Source organism: Corvus moneduloides, chromosome 29, assembly GCF_009650955.1.
Source record: "Corvus moneduloides isolate bCorMon1 chromosome 29, bCorMon1.pri, whole genome shotgun sequence".
Taxonomy (NCBI): Eukaryota; Metazoa; Chordata; class Aves; order Passeriformes; family Corvidae; genus Corvus; species Corvus moneduloides.
This window is the reverse complement of record NC_045504.1, coordinates 514,414-530,728: the sequence shown is the minus strand read 5'-3', so window position 1 is coordinate 530,728 and position 16,315 is coordinate 514,414. Positions and strand designations below refer to the sequence as shown.

The 16,315-nt window shown below is 56.2% G+C and overlaps 1 protein-coding gene across 8 annotated transcripts in view; it reads right to left on the bottom strand.

Moving 5' to 3' along the window:
* The window catches only part of MEF2D (myocyte enhancer factor 2D), a 100,841-nt gene that overhangs the window by 55,910 nt on the left and 28,616 nt on the right, over positions 1-16,315 (bottom strand). For 5 of the 8 annotated variants that reach the window (XM_032093709.1, XM_032093719.1, XM_032093718.1 and 2 more), the window contains exon 2: positions 1,063-1,131. The exons of the other annotated variants lie outside the window; for them this stretch is intronic. The gene's annotated coding sequence lies outside the window, so the exon portion shown is untranslated. The remainder of the gene's footprint in view (positions 1-1,062; positions 1,132-16,315) is intronic. 8 annotated transcript variants of the gene reach the window in all.

Genomic DNA, 16,315 nt, shown 5'->3' with positions numbered 1-16,315 from the left:
CGGCCCATTGCTGGCACACGCCAAGCACCATTGAGACAGCAGGGCCCTTCTGCTGCACTCACCCCGACGCAGCCTGGGGAGCTGCTCTTGGTTTCTATCAGCAGATGAAGCCCTTGGTGCTGAGCTTGCAGAGGACGCAGTGATGCTGCCCCCATCTCCCACCACCAGGCCTCCAAATAAATTACCTGCCCCCTCTCCAGCACTAAAAGCCATCACAACCCCACAAAACGTCTCACTAAGCAGTGGTGACAGAGCCCCCTCCGTTCAGGAGCTGGGGGCAGATTATTTTTAAAAATCTTCCCTTTTATTGATTTCACTCTCAGGTACAGAAGATGCATTACATGAAACCATAGAGCCCTCATAAAGCAGCCCGCGGTGGTGTCTGTACCACAACCTCGCTGCAGAAACAGGAGACACAAACATTTACTGTAAGAGCAATAAACAGGCCAAGAAGGTTGAAAAGGAAGAAAACCTGGACACGAGGCCCTCTCCCAGCGGCACCTTATTTCAGAGGAATGCAAGGGACAAAGTAACAACAGGTTTGGCCACAAGTCTTGTCCACAACCAGGAGAAAACAGGGCAGCAAAACCCTCCTTTGCACTGATACGCAGGGCTGTGTTGCAAAACACCCAAAGAGCCCCAAATCAGTGCTGTGGCTACAGTGGGGAGCCATCAGAGCTGTGCCAGATGGGGAAGTGAAGGGCATGATGGGCACTGGAGAACAGCAGTGGCACCCACTGTTGGGTGCCACCTCCCTGCCCTGCTCTGGGGGCTCTGCTGCCACACCAGGACCCCCGTGTGCAGCAGCAGGTGAGGGGGGCACAGTGGAGCAGGGTGTTCCTTGTGCCCTTCCAGCACCAGACCTCACTGTTCCTCCTGTCACTGGAGCAGGCCTGCAGGGTCCGGTCGGCACCACTGTGGGAGCCTGAGACCCTGAGCTGCATCCAGCTGCATCCTCTGTGGGACCCTCTGCTCAGTCCCAGCCTGGAGCAGGGGAGACACATGTGGCCAAGCAAACCCAAAGGGGAGGCAGGAATCCAGAGTTTGGGATCTCCCCCATACCTGCTACACAGCCTCCTGCATCTTCTGCTCCTGCCAGGAATGAGCTGCAGCCACCGCTCCTCAATCCAACTGCAAAGACAATGCAAGCAGCCATCAGTCTGAAGGGCCAGAGGCAAGGACAGGACTCCCCACACACCCTGTCCAAGCACAGCCAGATGGAAGGAACAGTGAGGGAAGCCCAGCATCCCCTGCAGCCCTGGCTGCAGGGACAGGGGCTTCAGGGTCCCCTCCTGCACTGCCCTGATCCTGAGCATCACTGCAAGGGCCACGCAGGCTGGGTGGGACCTGGCCAGGCACCTACAGGGATCCAGAGAACCAGGAACCCTGAGGCTATGCAATGTGGAAAGCATCCCAGTGAGACCAGAGGGAAAGAAATTAAAAGGAGTTCAGGAATGAAACAGATCATAAACTAAAAGTTAACATTAATGAGGGATGTGGCCCAGGCTGGCAGTGTGGCCAGCAGAGAGCTGCTTGAAGTTGAGGTGAACTTTGTGTTCTCATGCACTGACCGCCTGCTCGGACGCTCTCCCGGGGAATGCACACAGCCCCGTGCGCTCAGCCCGAGGAGAAACCACCACGGCCCAGAAGGAAACGCAGCTCCTAAATTCATCCCACTCACCACTGGGAGATGGGAGGACACCCATGGGGCAAAGCCCAGTGGCTTCAGCCAGCCTTGTGCTGGTCATCTACCGGTGGTCACAACCATCTGGCACTTGTGCAGAGCCCATCACCACAGCACACTCCCACGAGAGGAACGGTGCTGAACAAAAGGGAAACTGAGGCCCAGAGGCCAGCACCCGCTCTCCAAACGCACCGTGAGCTCCCAAGCTGCAGCCTCACCCCCAGCACCTGCAACAGAGCGAGGAATTGTGCTCAGCTTTCCGGCGTCCTCATCCTCCGCTCCAACCACAAAACCAGCCTTCCTCCCCCGGCTGCCTCCCCTCCCACAGCCAGCTCATTTCCTGACATTACAAAATTCAGCCTGAACAAAGCCGGAGCGAGCAGCGCGTGGCTCCGTCCGGGGCTGCACCTTCCTCTCGCTCCCGAGGAGCCAAGCACAGGGGACACCCCTGAACAGCCGAGGTGCAAGCGGCTTTCCGGCCTCAAACCTCACACCACTTGGGCTGTGGTCCTGCGAACGGACCAGTCACAGGGCTTCCCTCATCAGCACAGACGGATGAGTCTGTCTTCCACAACAGGGGAGCAGCGGGGACAAGGATGGGGGGCTCCAGCTACCACCTCACTTGCACCCAGTATGCCCAGACCAACCTGTCACCCCGCAGGACCACTCCTTTATTTCCCTGAATAAAAACAGAGTGTCCTACAGAATGACTGACCACTTGGGGACAGGGACACCCACAGAAGAAGCACCACCTTGCAAGTGCCACGCTCCCAGCCAGGACGAGGGAAGGTGGTGTTTAATGCAGAAGGTCTCTCAAATGGGTTCCTGAACCTCCTCTTGGTGTCCAAGCAACTCTCACTGGTCTCAGCACTGCAGTGCCTTGTAGGGCTGGTGGCAGAGCCACATGGGGACCGGGGACCACAGGCTAGGCTGAGTGGAGGATGTGGTTGAGGTCTGCACCCAGGCTCTGCTTCAGGGGGCTTGGGGCCAGCTCTACAGCCCACTAGGATGCAATGGGGGACATGTGGCCAAGCAAGACCTCATATGTGTGTACACAGAGTTGTTTCCTCTCAGTGGGAGATGCCGGTAGACAAGCCAGGAATGTCTGCTTCCACAGGCTGCAGGATGCCCACGGTGCCGTGGGACAGCTGGTACAGCCACACAGTCACCACTCACAGACTCTTGCACTGACAGAACTGCCCATGGCTGGCTGTTGGCAGCAGCCGCATCCCTGGCTCCCACAGCCCACCAGGCCATCAGGACGACGATATTTGGACAATAGCTGACTCCACACAGCCCTTGGCTGTGCCATAGCCCCCAGATCACGACACTTAATGGCAATGCCTTTGCCAACCCAATCTGGAGAGGAGCTGCCCCTTGTCGGGGCAAGGTGGGCAACTCCAGGGGACCAGGATTAGTCTTGGGGTGTTCAGCCTGCAGGCAGTTGTGACATTGCAGGGTTGCAGCCCAGTGTCATCCAAGACAGGGATGAACAGCACACATGGGGGGACAGTCCGGAGGCCCTGGTGCTCAAGGGCCTGACCCCCTCCAGCCCAACAGTTCCAGGGCTGCTTCACACCCTGCCCAAGCTGCAGAAGCGGCTGCCCTTTGGACCTGGCGGTACATCCAGCACCAGCAAACCCCAGTGAACCCCCAAGCCCCCATTTTGCAACGTTTTGAGCTGGTGCAAAGGAGCAAAGCCCCCACTCACTGGCCCTGCCAGCTCCCTTGTCTGTCCATGCACATCCTTCGCCCCGGCAGGCGAGCATCCTGGCACTGCTCCCAGAAACTCTGAGTATTTCAAAAGGTGACCATTCCACCTTGCTGCTGCACTGTGAGAGCAGGGCTGGGGCTGGGGCAGGCCACTGGCAGCCCCCAGGGCTCCTGTGCAGTCCCCAGCTCTCACCCCACCACACACCTGCCTTCGAAGTCTTGTTATAAACAGAGAAATGCTGCCCAGGGAAGGGGAAAAGTATCATGTTTTCAAAATGTTCTGTTATTTTATAAGCTGAGGGGGAAAAAATCACATAGGAGAGGGATGGAGGCAGCAAAGGCAAGTGAATTCCCCTGAGTGGAAAAAGAAGGGGAGAGAAAGGGGTAAAGACAAGACAATCTTTATGTCCAGCTTTGGGGCAGAAATGCTGAGCAGGTGCTAAAACTGTTCCTGTTTGAAAACCAAAGCTTTGGTTTCACCAAGTAACAAACCAAAATTCCTGAGGGCAGGAAAATGAGGGGAACCTCCTGGGACCCCCATTTTTAACTGATGCAGTTAGGCTGGCACAACCTGCCATGCAAAGGCAGCAGATGCTGGGAGCTGCTCCAACCTGCCTGTAAGGATCCTGGAGGATGTGCAGGAATGGCTTTTGGTGACTTCCCTGGATATCTGCTCAGCTGGTGCTCAGCAGCCCCTGTGCCACAGCCGGTCTTTGCTAACACCCTCAAACACATATATATATTCCCACATATATAACTCCCCAAATATATATATTCCCATACATATAACCCTCCCAAAATACAGATACTCCCATATATGTAACCCATCAAATATATCTATTCCCATATGTATAGATAATCCCCCAAATATATATTTATTCCCACGTATATAAACCTCAAATATATACAACCCCTGCCTACATCATCTATACATGTGATATCCCCAGATAAATAATCCATGGCCACTGCCATGGGGACTTCTAAGCACACAGCTGGAAAGTCAGGGGGAGATGGACAGGCAGAATAACCAGCTCCAGAGCCAGAGGGGCCAAGAGGGAGGCGCAGATTGTGGAGGGGAAGAGCAGTGACCGCAATCTCTCCTTCCTCTTTTTTCACATTTCCTCAGCAATGGGCTCGGGGCTGCAAACATTTGGATGCCAAACCCAAACTTCCCCACCTCAGGCTCCCAACCCAGCTTGCTGCTCCTCTACCAGGTGTTCATGGACTCCCGCCCCAAACCAGGGAGATCCCAGACCCCATTTCCCAGAGCTATGCTATGTCAGTCTCAGGGAGTCCCAAAAACAGCAAGGAGCAGACAAAGTAAAAAAGAAAAAAAAGGACTTTCTCCATTTTTCTCCATTTCCCCAGCTCACGAAACTAAAGCATCTCAGCCATGGCCAATCCTTCAGTTTGCACCCACCACTGGGAATATCCCCAGGGTTTAATTAGACCTGTTGAGCCTTTTCCAGTTGGGTTTCCTCTGGCTTGACATCAAGAGGTGGGAAGGAACAAACTGGGAGAGATCCCACTCCAGGCAGGAGCAGCAGGCAGGACGGGCTGGCAGTTAAACACAGTGAGGAACCCCAGCTCCCAACCATCCACTGCTGCCAGAGCCGGCACCCGAGTCACAGCAGCACAGCACCAGGGGCGTGGAAAGGGGGACAGGTGGGAGCCAGGAGGAGGAAATCCACCTCCAGTGGCACGGGATGCTCGGCTGCCCAGCGTGACAGTGCGGCGGTGAGCAATGACCAAGAACGATGGCACAAGCCAGCTGTGCCAAGGGCACAGACGCCACAACGTGCGCTGTGTGACCACCACCACCGGAGCTCCTCCGAAGCCTGCACAGGGATAGGGTGGAGGTACCCCCAGACCAAGGCAGGGCAGGAATTTTGGGGGGGGCACGCCCCTGCTCCACCAGGTCACCTTGCAGAGGCATTGCCTCACAAGGGTCCCAGCATGGAACCAAATCCAGCCCCTGGATTTGGGCAGGGGAGCCGGGAAGCCTCTCCATGCTCACTGAGCCACGCTCCAGGGAAGGTCGGAGCGGCCGAGCAGCACAGCTGTCGCTGCAGGTGTTGCAACAGCGGCTGCTGGCCCTGCCAGGACCTGGGGGACATGAGGGGGTGTCGGGGGGGTGGCGCAAGTGCAACCGTTGGAGCCACCGAGTTTCGCTCTCGCTGGCTGAGTTCCCCTTGGGCAGCGGAGATGCAGAACTGAAACCCCCAGCTGTATGGACGTGGGGGCGGCCGGAGGTGCAGGCGCGCTGGGGACTGGCACGGCTTTCGGAGCAAAGCCACGCACCACCACACCAGTGACCAAGGGGCGCTGGGGGGCCTGGGGGGGGAAGCATGAGATGAGAGACAGACGGGCTTCCTCTGGCTCACAGCGCCCATCTTGCTTCTGCCCTCTCTGCACAGCTGGGCCACCCATCTCCTTGCACCCAGCACATCTGGTGGGAGCAGAAATACCCCTGGGCATGCAGGTACCCATACCTGGGCCAGCTCCAGCTGGCGTGTCCCCACTCCGTGAGACTGTCCAGGGGCTGACTGCTGCAGGACAGCGCAATATCCGTGCACTGGGCAAGTGCTGGTCAGCAGGACCATGACTGCCTGCATGGAGTGGTCCCAGCACGAGCAGCACCACCTGCACCTCCTAGCAGAGGGAAACTGAGGCACAGAGAGGGGAAGCAAACAGCAGAGCTGGACACACAGGCATCCCCCAAACCCCGATTTCCTCCCCCTGAGCAAGCCACTCACCTCCCTCCTTGTCCCAACCTGCTCATGCAGCAGCACAAGGAAGACCCCAAAACTGACCCCAAAACCCCCCAGGACATCACGGGGGCTCTCATGAGAGCACAGGGATGCCAAGATGTGGGTGCCCTGAACCCCAAGCACCCAGTGCTTGCCCTCGCCCTGGTGACAGTGACAGTACTTCAGGCCACATTGCCACCTGCTGGCACCAGCCCTGGGGCCCGAGGGCAGTAGCACCTTCCCTGATGGGACAGCAAGTGGCTCTGTGCTGGGTATCAGGTCTGGGTCCAGGTTTGGGTACAACAGGCCACTGCCACATCCAGTCAGAGCAGCCACCACTCACTTTCCTGAACTAATTTTATCCAACTTCATGGCAACCTAAGACAGTGCATGTGCAACCCAAACCCATCCTAGAGGTGCCAAGAGGGGCTGCGGGTGCCCCCACCCTGCTCACACCCCCCATATTCTCTGGGGCACCATGTGAAAGGCCCCAGTGCTGCTCCAGGGGTGCAGGAGACTTCACAGCAGCAGTGACAGCTGCTCCAGATCTGCAGTTCCAGCTCCTGCTGCCATTTCCAAGGCAGAGGTAAAGCAGAGATGGCACCATCATCTGTTTTTCCCCCCAGACTCCCCACAAGCCTTCCTGATGCCCCAACAACCTCTTCCTGTCTGCTGCTGCCTCTCCCCAGAGGCCACGGATCCAATTCCCACTTGTCTCTCAGGCCATGCTCTCCCTTCTGTCACATGGGAGGACAGATCCTCTGCCACTGCAGCCATCCACGTTTCCCATCCACACAAACCGCACAGGAGGCACGGGGCAGTGAAAATCCCACCTGCACATGTGCTGACATACACCAGCAATTCATCCCTGACACTCCGTGGCCACTGACCAACACAACCACCCATGGGTTACACAATCAGAGCCAGAGGAAAATCAACAGAGTTTGGTTCTTCAACACACACATGGAGAGCCGCCACTGTCCCTGGAGGGCAGCAGGTCTGGGGGGCCCTGGCAGGGGTGACGGGCACAAGGAGCAGGTGGGTGATGTCGGAAGGGACCCCACCCACAATCTCATCCCAGCACACCTGTACATACATCAGCACCAGCCTGGCCTCGTCGCAGGCGGGGTTCACGTGTTCGCAGCACTGACGTGGTTCCACGTGAACAGCTCACGGAAGGCACCAGGAGCTGCTGTGTGTATGCCCAGCATGGGCAAAGCACACAGAGCCCTGGCAAGCAGGTGCCAGCTCCCCTCACCTCCCGCTTTGGGAAGGGTCCTGCGTTGGGCAGGTCCCCAAGGACCCCGTGGGAGTTGCTGCAGGCAGACACAGCACTCTTTCTCTCCCAGAGCCGGGAGCCCGGCCGGTCTGGGTGTCTCCACCCCCCCTGGTGTCAAGGCCAGCTCAGCCCCAGCCCCAGCCCCAGCTCTGGCTCTGCCAGACAGGTCCAAACTCCAGGGCCACCGGGTGAGGTGTGGCCGAGCAGCGAGTGCCAGAGCCGGGTGGCAGGGAGGACGGGAGACAATCATCATCACTAAGAGCAAAGCCCAGGCCCCTCACGGCCTCGCTCTGCCATCACCTGAGTCAGCAACTGCCAGCCCGGGGACCTTCTTCATTGCCACAGCCTCGGCAGGCAGCTCAGGCTGCCACCGGTCACTCGGCCCGGACTCTCCCCATGGAAACCAAACAAACACGATCACCCATGTGCAAAACTTCCAGCCCATCCATCTCCCCACTCTGACAGATGGTAGCAGGTCCTAAGACACCTCTCAGCTGCAACTGGGTGACGTGCTGGGCTGGCAGAGGTCTTTCCCAGCGTGGGCTGCCAGAGGTCTTTCCCAGCGTGGGCTGCCGGATGATCCCCCAAAATCTCTTCCAACGCCACTGCAAAGGCAGAAGGAGGAGGTGGCCACTTGCGAGGTAGGGGGACCAGGCAAACCTGCACCTGCCCCTTGCTGCTGTTCCCCATTCCAGGGAACAAGGACAGATCCTGGCCCAGCCCCGTGGCCCCTGTTGGAAGCTGAGAGCTTTTTTTAAGCCTGTTTATAAGGGCAACTTGCAAACAAGAAAGAAAAGGGAGCTCCTTGTGGGGAGGAGAGGGGCTCCACGGTCAAATGCCGGCACCTGGGAGACTCACACTTAATTCCGGGTTGTGCTACGGCCCCTCCGGTGTGTCCAGAGTGGAGCCAGCCATGGCCAGGGCTGCTGCCTCCAGCACCCTTCACCAACCCCTCCTGGCCCCACTCCAGCACCCAGCCCACCAGTGCCAGCCATGGACAGCAGCACCCATCAGGCAAACCCCTGCAAGTGGCTGGAAATCCACCTGGCACAGACACGATCTGAGCCAGAGCCAGGGCTGCTCGGCCTTGGGAAGCAAAAAGGGTGTTCACCCCACAGCCACTGTGCAAACCCTGACCCCTCCATACAAGCTCTGAGTCCAGTGGCTGAGCACGGCTCTTCACTGGCTACAAAGGCAGGGCTGCATCCAGAAAAGCAGGTGTCACATCCTGACGGAGCAAGGCTTTGCTACCCAGCTGCCTCTGAAAACCCAGCAGGGGAAAACCCCGAGCCGGAGACAAAATCATCCCTGGTGTTACCCAAATCTCCCAGTTCAAGCCCCAGCTCCCTTCACATCCTTGGCAAATCCCCGTGGAGAGGGTGTCCACTCCCCAAACTTCAGATCCACTATTTAAAAAAAAACCAAAACAACAACAACAAGAAAAGATTAAAATATTTCTCCCCGGTGAGGTGCAGAGAAACACTCGCACATTCAGTGCCATCGTCAGCAACTCCTACACCACCCCCCACGTACGCCATTGCAAGGGGGAAGCAGAAGGGGGTTTATAGGCATCTACGGAGAAAAAAGAAGATTTCTGCGTAATTTGGTTAATCAGTCAACTGAACAGCGTGAATCCATAGGAGACTGTCCTGCTCTCCCCAACAACTCAGTGCCCCTTGGGGCAACAAAACCTCCGTGGCCGGTACAAGCATCACCTCCCTCTAACAGAACCACAGCAGTGACCCTTGGAAAAGTTCCAAATCCCAAATGCAACTCCCAGTTTGAACATACCGGCAACAGCAAATGCAAAAAAAAAAAAAAAAGGGTTTATCAAGTCTTGGAATCAGCAGAAAAACTCATAGTGCTGAAGCCCATGGACCTCAGCATCCTTGGTGGTTCTTCCCCTCAAAACCCTTCAGTCACTGAAGCAAAATTCAGAGGGAAGGGAAGGGAAGGGAAGGGAAGGGAAGGGAAGGGAAGGGAAGGGAAGGGAAGGGAAGGGAAGGGAAGGGAAGGGAAGGGAAGGGAAGGGAAGGGAAGGGAAGGGAAGGGAAGGGAAGGGAAGGGAAGGGAAGGGAAGGGAAGGGAAGGGAAGGGAAGGGAAGGGAAGGGAAGGGAAGGGAAGGGAAGGGAAGGGAAGGGAAGGGAAGGGAAGGGAAGGGAAGGGAAGGGAAGGGAAGGGAAGGGAAGGGAAGGGAAGGGAAGGGAAGGGAAGGGAAGGGAAGGGAAGGGAAGGGAAGGGAAGGGAAGGGAAGGGAAGGGAAGGGAAGGGAAGGGAAGGGAAGGGAAGGGAAGGGAAGGGAAGGGAAGGGAAGGGAAGGGAAGGGAAGGGAAGGGAAGGGAAGGGAAGGGAAGGGAAGGGAAGGGAAGGGAAGGGAAGGGAAGGGAAGGGAAGGGAAGGGAAGGGAAGGGAAGGGAAGGGAAGGGAAGGGGCTCGCTGGCTCAGAAGCCAATTACAACAAATGGAAAGTGTTTTGCTTTTTAATCTGGTGATTTTTTTAGCTAATCTCTCCTTTGGAAAAGGACGATCGGCTCACTGGCAGGATGCTGCCGGGGGGATATAGCACGTGTGGAGTCCTGGCTGGAACAGAAACTCAAGCCCTTGCTCTCCATTCCTGTCCTTTTTGGGTGGATTTATCCTGTTTTTTTCTCAGAGTGACTGTGCAGGGGCAGAGAAACAATAGCAGAGCTTTGGGAAACTTCTGAACAGGGGATTTTACTGTGTTTCTGTCTCTCTTTTCTGAAGAGGGGAGTTTTCTACTTTCAAAACACTCTTTTCACTTTGAGTTTTTCACCAGTTTGCACAGGAGGGTTTGGAGGTGGGAAAACCCTCCCCAGCCCCTGCGACCCTTCTGCTTCTGTGGGCTTTGTCCTCCTTGGGAGAAAAGCCAAGTCCTATTCCTCACCTGCCCAGAGATCATGGAATCACAGAATTATAGAATCCTTCCAGTTGGAAAAGACCTTTAAGGTCATCAAGATGATGCTTTTCCTGCTGCAAAGGAAGTTCCATTCTGGGGAAGTTCATAAAAATGAGAAGTTTTAGAAGTGAAAAGGACCATGCACACCCAAAACCAGGTTTGTTTCCTTCTCCAGCCTTGGGCAAGACCTCAACAAGATCCAGCAGAAGGGGAAAACCAGACCCAGCAGTCCAGGAGAAGACAGGACCCTCCTCACCCACGACCACTGGACAGCCCACCGGAGCTGGGAACCAGCTGGAACCTCTTCACCAATCCAGACTCTCCCAAGCATGTGGAGAGCCAGAGCAGGGAGGAGGCCGTTGGATGCCATCCCCTGAGCCCATAAATTACAGCAGGGAACAGAGTTGCATTTGCCCTACTTCTTATCTGCTTGGAAATTGCGCTGCTTTCCCAGCTGCAAAGGCAGCTCTGTTCCCAAGAATTTCAGCAAAGCCATGACCTCTTTCCAGGATCGTACAGTATATGGTGGCGGGGAGCCAGGGCTAATTATAGGCACAGGAAAAGGGGAGAGAGGCATTTGGAAAAGCTCTACCTTCCCAGCCACAGGGAGCGGGGCAGCACAGCCCCAGCCAAGCCCCCGATGGGAGCACCCCAAAGGGCTGCGAAACCCAGGGACAGAGAGCAAATCCCAGGGATCCAGTCCTCCTGGACTTCACTATCCTCATTTTCTGGAAAGATGAAAGGCAGCGTAAATCTCATCTCACAACGCCTCACAATTCCAGTGTGCTCTGGCGTAGGGGGGAAGCCCCTGGGGGGAGCGGGACCGCCGCTGCCCCAGCACGGGTCGAGTGTCAGCACAGCACCGCCCCAGCCACGGCAAGAACCAGAGTCTGTCAGTCCTACACCATCTGAGCGGGTCGGGTTCCCTGCAGAGACCCCATCTCCCAAAGATGAACGATGCCACAAGCCTCTCAGCGTGCCCTCGTGCCCCAGCACTGCCCAAAAGCACGGCCTGCAGAGATGCTCCCCACCCTGGAGGCAAATAAATGTGGATTAATTTAAATGCCAGCCAAGGCTCTTGGGCAAAGCCACGTGCAGAGTTCATTGTCACTTGCTGAGCAATGTCAAAGGAGCCACCTCCCTCCCCTGACCCGCTGCAGAAGTGGACAAGGACATGGTGACACATGTGCCCACGAGACCTTCCGGTGGGGAGGAGGCTGGGCAGGAAAGCACAGAACAGGCAGCAACTCTTTCAGCCACCAGGCTCCTCTCCAGAGCCACATTTCTGCACAAAACAAAACCTGGGGAAGGTAAAAATCCCACCTCATGGTTTTTTTGAGGGAGGAAAAAGAAAAGCCAGGAACCTTCTCGTTTGCCGCAATGGTTTTCATTTTCCACCAAATTAACTCGAGTCTCGACTCTGGCTGCCGGCAGATCCCCTCCCTGCCTGCTCGCTGCCGCGTGTGCCTGCGCATGTGGGAATGTGTGGGTGTGTGGGTTTTGTTTTGCTTTCTTCACCGGCTCTGCAGACCATCTCCTGCTCTCGCCGATCGCAGCCTGCACAAGGCTCAGCCCTGCTCCATTATCCGGCAGGGTGACTTCCCACTTCTCCAGCTACAACCTCATGCAGGGCCACTCTTTTGCTCCAAGAACTTCTAGAAACATGGTTTGCGGGTATCCCAGCCCTCGGGGTGCTGCAGAGCTGTTGCCGTTGCCAGTCACTCCGAGAAGGTCCCTGTGTGGAGGGGAAGGTGCCAAGGCTGGGTGCTGCAGAGTGCGGGCACGGCTGCGCCAGGCTGGGACAGGGGACCGGCAGCACCAAGCAGGGACCAGCGCAGCCTCCCAGCGAGAGAGCGCCTCTCACTAAAGGAAGGAATCTGCCTGCGCATGCCAGCTCCAACTGATGCCCTTTTCTGAAGCCCCTGTGACAGCGGGAAGGGGGTTCAGTGCACACCGAGTTTGACCTGCTCCTGGTGAGACTCTTGAGATCACCTCCAGCCAGCTTCCTGGATAATAGCCCCGGCTAAAACCTTGCCCTTGGTGCCTGGCCCCAGCGCTGCAGGCGCTCCCAGAAACACTCCAAAGGCTGACCAAGCCTTGGTACAAACCAAAACCAGCACTTTCTACATGACACCCCCCCTCCCCAGCTCCAACACTCCAGATGGGCACACCAAGGAATGGAGGGGAAGATAAACAGAAACAACTTTCCCACAGCTCACACCAAAGACCCCGGTACCGCCAGCGCCCAGCACCCGCGCAGCAGCGGGACAGAGCACGGACACCCATCCCCGCAGAGCCGAGCCCACCTCACCGGCACTGCCGGCACGTCCTGGTGGAGCACGCGGCCTCGGCAGGGCCGACACAGCCCCTTCCCACCCGGCTCGGCACGCGCCGCCACACACGGCTCAGCCCTAACGGGATAACAAGCTCACAATGAGATCCTAATGAAGGATTAGCGAAATACAGTTTAAAGAGATTAAGGCTGGGTGCAGCACTGAAACTTTTTTATTTATTTAATTTTTTCCTGAGAGCCCGGCAGAGGTGAGACACAGATTACAGCCAACATGGATGGAGCTGGCATTCGCTGCTGCCTCTGGCGAACTCGGGATGGTTTTTGCATCGCTCTCGTGCAAAGCAGGGCCAGGGCTGCAAAAAGGATGGAAGAACACACAAAAAATGGCTCGTGGCGCCTGCAAGCCCTGCCCAAGACACTTCACAGCCAGCCAGAGGCTTCCTTCATCTCTCCCCTCCCACACCAGTCCCTTCCCATCTGCATCCCAGATGCGCCCGATGCTCTCAGTCCCGTGCTCTCAGTCCCGTTCGTAATGACTGCTGATGTTATCCGCCCGAGCCGGAGCCTTCCAAGGAGCCCCAGGGAAGCAGGTACTCAACTCTCATTCAGGGAAAGTTATTAATAGTAATTTCTTGGCTCTACACAAACAGAGCAAGAAGTCAGCCCTGGCCTGGGAGAGCTTGGCGTGACTGCCAGCCCCACGTGCTCCAAAAGGTCAGGAGTCTGGTTCGCCCCCAAATCAAACGAGGATGTTTAAAATAGAAAGCAACACATCTGAGGCTGCTTTTTGGCTTGTTTTGACCACTCATATATTTTTCTGCAATCACCAACACCACAAATTTTCTCCTCCCGAGAAAGGGCAACGTGACTGTCACCCCATCATGGGAATCCAGGAGTGGGAATTTGCTAAACCAGCCCCAAGAGTGCTAATGCCTGGGGGGGAATGGGCAAGCAAGGCTGGTGCTGGGGGACGGGATTGTCCCATGAGCAGTGGGGCAACTGCTCAAACCAACCCCTCATTTCAGCCAAGTCCTCCAAAGCTACACGACAAGAGGGAGGTGCAGAGCTGAGAAACATCCCTGTTGAGAGACTACAAAACAAATCAAATGAAGATGTTTGGAGCAGATCCAGATGTTTATTAGTGACGCACATGGAGGTATAAATAATTATCCGGTAGGAATTTTGTTCACAGGCAGCTCTCCCTTATCTAATCAGATCTCAGTGCGACATGGCCCTGGCCTCCCCCCGCTTAAAAAGTCTTGAGAAAACCAGATGCAAAATAAAAAAAAACCTCACTAGGGGCACCAATTTAATCCCATTAATCACTGGATACTGGGAGCAGAGCTGCCAGCACTCAGATCTCATCCAGGCACAGCTCAAGGGAGGATTTTTTCCTCCAGCAGGAGCACTGGCAGAGGGTCAGATCCTGCACGAGGGTGCAGAGAAGGGCCAGGAGCTGAACCCTCGCACGCTGCCCCATACCCAGCACCAGGCACAGGTACAGTGGCATCTGTGAGGACAGGAGCCACCGTGGCATTGGCTGGGCCCCTCCACACCAGTGCAAGGAGCTGGGAAGCTCTCGCCTGTAAGAAACCAACTGCTTAAAATACACTGGCCAACAAACCCCTCCCTTGTCCGGCTGCGCGGTACTGAGCGGCCTCTCCAGCGCCCGGACACTGCAATTACCTAAAAATAAATGGACCACAAACCTCGAGAGGCCAAATGGCTGAGGGGGATGAGGACGGCAGGGAACGTGCCCCAGAAGCACCGAGCCTGGCAAGCTGGAGGGACCAGCAGCCGTGAGCGGCTGTCACGGCACCACCACGAAGCCCAAGCCAAAGGGTTCACATACGACCAAAAAACAGGTAGAAAAAAGGCTTTAACAGCTCAAAAACACCACCTGAGCTGATTTTTCCCAGCCCTTAGCATCACCTAACCCATGGGAGGTGCCGGCCCACTGAGCCACACCACCACCCCCCACATCAGCAGCCCCTCACCCTGCCAACCCCCCCGCCAGCATTTCCGATGGTTTTCCAAAAATTTAACCAACCCAACCCACCATAGGCGAGGCTGCAGAGGGTTTTGCAGAGGCCAGAGAGGAGCAGTGTTGGAAACTTACTGTAGGAAATTGGCCGCTCGGCTCCAGCTCCTTGTCCCTACTGGTGGGAAAGTCTATAAATCTCTAATAAAGAAAAAAATCCCCTCCCATTTTATTCCTTCTCTCCCCCCTTCCCAAGGATTGCGAAACTGAGAGGGCAGCCGGGGCTTGGATTCGCAGCATTGCTGAGTTCCTACAGAGTCTGGGCTCCCTGCCACCAGCAACAGCGGCTCTGGGGGTGTGGAAAAAGGGAGGGAAAAAAAATAAAAAGAAGAAGAGGAGTAAAAAAAAAATATAAAAAAGTCCTGTTTATTTTGGGGGATGAGAGAGAAAACTTGCACTGCACGAAGTGGGGTGGAGGGGGAGCGAGGCTCTGGCACTCCTGCAGGCACCACGCGTTTGGGAATCAAAAAGGCTCCATTAAAACGCCTGGATTTTGGGTGGGAATCTGAGCTTGCAGAGGGTGCTCTTTCCCAGAGTGTACATGGGCAGTAAGCAATCTCGTATAGAGCGAGGCAGCACCTCCCAGGGCAGCTGGACCCCCTCGAGGGCACCCACGGGTGCCAGCTCTGCTCTGCCCTGCCCTGACGCGGCCCTGGGCGCTGAAAGGGGAATTACTGAAGACAGGCTGGAAGAAAAGCCTGCTCCAGCCGTGACCCAGATTCCCCTCCAGCCTGATCCCTCACTGAAGTCATAATCCTTGGAGGGCTTCTGGTCCTTTTTTTTTTTTAAATACATCCCTGAGTGTTGCCATGGTGACAAGGGGGATGCTATAATTTCAGCATTATAGACTTCAGCGCGAGAACAGGAGGGAGAAGGTGGTGGAAATATGGATGAGCTGCACTGGTAATGCATTTAGGGAAAAAAGAATTAAAAAAAAGAAAGAAAGAACCAAGGCAGCACCTTGGCTTGGGCAACAGAGACTGGAGGCGCAGGGCCGTGTCACAGCTGAAGGGATGCAGGGGATCATGGATCATGGAATGGTTTTGGTTGGAAGGGACCTTAAAGATGGTCTCGTTCCAGCCCCTGCCATGGGCAGGGACACCTTCCACTAGACCAGGTTGCTCCAAGCCCTGTCCAACCTGGCCTTTGGCACTTCCAGGGATGGGGCAACCTAGGCAACCTGTGCCAGGGCCTTACCATCCTCAGAGGGAGAAAATTCTTCCCAATATCCCACTTAACCCTGCCCTCTGTCAGTGTGAAGCCATTCCCCCCTTGTCATGTCACTCCAGACCCTTGTCCAAAGTTGTCTCCAGGTCTCTTGGAGCCCTTTAGGCACTGATGAGGGCTCTAAGGTTTATCTGGAGCCTTCTCTTCCCTGGAATGGGGACCTGCTCCTGTCCCTCAGCCAGAGTACCTACTTTGGGGCATCGTTTGGGCAGCAGCTTCCCTGGGCATGGATGCTCCAGACCCTGCAGGGCTTTGGGGGATGCAGGCTGCCACCCTGCCAGGACACAGCGACAAGTCCTAAATCCCCCAGCAAACCTTGTGGAACCTGAGGCAGCCCTGAGCAGGAGCACCCTATTTTGGGGTGGCCTTAGCCCAGCCCACCACAGCTCAGCACCCAGCCGGTGTCAAAA